Genomic DNA, 3,224 nt, shown 5'->3' on the forward strand with positions numbered 1-3,224 from the left:
TTTTTTTTTTTTTCCCCCACCTTTTTCCTCTCTTTTTTTTCCTTTTTTTTTTTTTTTTTTTTAAGAATATTTAGTAACTAATTGGTGGCTATCTCACAAAGACGTTATCTAATTCATAGCCTTGACTAGGTGTGCTGTTTCCCTCTTGTTCCCTCTAGTTCCCTCTAGTCCCCCCTCTTTTTAAGGCAGTAAGGCCCAACGTTATAGTGAAAAAGTACATCTCTAGTTCATGCTGTCAAGAAAGTCTCTTGCTTTGATTTCTGAAGTGAAAAACTTAGCGTGGCCCTTATAGATGACTTTCAGAGTTGCCGGGTTATTCAGGTACACCTGGGCCTTTTTCTCCAAGAAAGGCTTAATCAGTTGACGAAGCCGCCACCTCCGCTCCACCGTGGTGTGGCAGAAGTCGGGTCTAACAAAATAGGAAATTTCACCTCTTGTCCGATGAGCATCTGGTCTTGCTTTCTCGGCAATAGCTTGGCGGAGGAGGAAATTTCCAAAGTACACTAAGATAGCCCTTGGATATTTAGACTGTTCCTTTGTGGCCCTTAAAGTAAATGGAGTTCTGTGGGCGCGTTGCACCTCTAGCTCCCAGTTCCAGGTGGAAAGTTCAGGGAGCGTATCCTTGAAAAGCTGGATTACAAACATACGCACATTTTCACCCTCAATTTTTTCCGGAACACCAAGTACTCGGAGGTTGTTGCGTCGCATGCGATTTTCCATTTCCTCCAGTTTCCACCTGACGTCTTTTAATTCAGCATCATGAGCATCTACTTGTTCCTTTACAACTGTGGCTTCAGCCTCATTTACCACTATGCGGTCCTCCATGTCGGTCATTCTTGCATTTGATGCAGCACTGATTTAGAGAGTTTGCGTACAACTCCCTGGACTTTATGAAGTGCTTGTTGAGCCCTGCGCCCATCTTTTGACGTCTGTTCCCTATGGGAGGCAATTGCCTGAAGCACTGTGTCCATGACAGATGTCAAGGTGGCATTTTGCTGATCAAAAAAAGGGGAACTATCGCTATGGGGTCTGGAGGGAGGATCCTGCATGCTAGTATGAGGAGATTGGGCCCTAGGGCGACCACTAGCACCAAGGTGGCCTTTTTTCTTTTTCAGCACTGTGTGCCTCCTGTGTCTGCCCATAACTACGTCCGGATCACTATCTTGTGAGCTTGCATCCGTGTTTGTACAGATTTCTGAGTCAGATTGGGAATCAGAGAGAGAGTAGGAGTCTGAGTCGATGTCTTGGTCCTGAAGCAGTATAGACTCCTCCGCACCTTCAGAGATGGTAAAAAACTCTGATGGTTCCTTGTCTGTATCTGACGCTAAACCTGACCCCAATTTGAAGTCAGTTGCACACTGCCCATCATTTAGATGCTGCCGAGCGATGGTAGTCTCCTTACCCAAGCTGGACGTAACTGTCTCGAGGGGGGTTGTGCATGCCTGGGGATGCACTGGAACTGGAACTGATTCAAGAGAGTTAGGCTCGACAGGCTCGACAGAAGAAACAGAAGGAACATCACTGTGGAGGGTGTGCGTAGCCTGTGTTGGTTGAGGTACTGGTGTGGATGCAGGCCTTACCTCCTTATGAATCGATGCCAACCCTTGCTGAGAAGATACCAGCCCCGCTGATGTAGGTGCTATTTGCATTGTGGATTTTAATGGTATTGGTGGCATTGCCTCTGTGCCAGGTGGCCCCCCATCCATTTGGGCCTGTGTATCTGATTGTCGCTGTGCGGTGGTATCAGCTGCCTCTTCAGCCTCTTCAGCCTCTTCAGCCTCAGTCGCCTCAGAAGGGGTCGGATCTGCCGATTTTCTGGCCTCTGTTGCCTCCGTCGGTTTTGAGCGTTGTGAAGCCTCAGGGACTTCAATGGGAATCACTGTACCGGGCTCCAAAGCAAACACTGCCTGGGGAGAGAGCAGCGAATCAGGGCCGGCGGGAACTGCGGGAGCGGCAGCAATCACCGTCCCGCTCTTTGCGTGGTGAACAGGGGAGGAAGAAACAGCTGCTCCGGCGGGTAGTTTTCGCAACAGGTCCACCACAGACGGCCCTGGCCCGGGCCCCGGTGTAACGGGAGTCTTTGCCAACTTGGACTGACCTCGCTCTCTCTTGTGCGGTTGCTGTTCAGGGCAGGCTCCTTCCTCCGATACAGAGCCGCAGCCGCGCCTTGCCGCAAGCTTCTGTTCCCGGATAGCCTGTTTAGCCGCTCGGGCTTTGGAGGCAGCAATACCCGATGCGGGATTTTTTGGTGCCATCTTTGCAGGGATACAGGCGCCGGTCCGGATGGAGGAACTCTCTGTACCTCTCTGTGCCTCACTGCCTTCGCTCAGAGCGCTCGGAGCATTTGGAAGACGGTGCCAGGAGAGAAGCCTCAGCAGCGCGTAGCCGAGCACCGAGGCCACCAGGTGCAGAGATGGATGAGGCCGGTCTGCTATAGAAGGAGAGTCAGATGCCAGGTAAGCTCCACGCATATTACTTCTTTCCTCCCGGATATATGAGTTCATTCATTCATTATATCTTTCTGCCAACGCGGATATAGGTCATTCTCATGTCATTCTCATAAAAAGGAGATAGCCCTTTCGGTTTTCCCAGGCACTGGGCAGAGGGTGTCTCACAGCGGTCTAGGGAGCCGCCGCCATCTTGCCGATAACGATTATTTTCTTACCTGACACCTTCCTGTCTTTCACCAGCATCCCGTACTTCCATCCACCATCGAAACAAGCGTCAAAACACGGCAACCAAAATTAAAAAAGGACTGCTTTTTTAACGTACACGGCACGTCTTTGGGGGAGGCACTTTCCTTTTACTTCAGTGGTACTGAAGTGCGTTTTTTTTTTATTTGAGTAATCCGCTCCTTTGTTTGTTTGTCTTTTTTGGGGGGGAGACCCCCCCAGCCCCCCTCCGAGCCCCCCCAGCCCCCCCAAGCCCACGCAGAACGACTTGAAGGAATACCACGTCTCCCCCCCCCAGCCCGTGGTAAAGACGGTCGTGGAAGGCACCCTCGTTGTAAAGACGTTTGCGTGGTAAGTGTCACGTGGTAAACAACATTAGTGGTAATTGCAGAGGCCGCCGCACCCGCCCGAAGGGTGGGGGAGGCTCGAAGGCCGGCGCCATAACCCTCGTGGTGCCACCAGCGGGGGTAAACTGGTTCTGGGCGCTTCGATGCGCACAGGAACCAGCGGAAGCGGGGTGCGCACCAGCCACCCGACCGGAAGTGACCTGTT

The 3,224-nt window shown here is 51.6% G+C and overlaps 1 pseudogene; it reads right to left on the reverse strand.

The window, feature by feature from the left end:
- Positions 1-222: 222 nt before the first annotated feature.
- On the reverse strand, positions 223-2,255 carry LOC147677721 (uncharacterized; annotated as a pseudogene).
- Between the last annotated feature and the right edge of the window lie 969 nt (positions 2,256-3,224).

This window comes from Lissotriton vulgaris, chromosome 12 (genome assembly GCF_964263255.1).
Source record: "Lissotriton vulgaris chromosome 12, aLisVul1.2, whole genome shotgun sequence".
Classification (NCBI taxonomy): Eukaryota; Metazoa; Chordata; class Amphibia; order Caudata; family Salamandridae; genus Lissotriton; species Lissotriton vulgaris.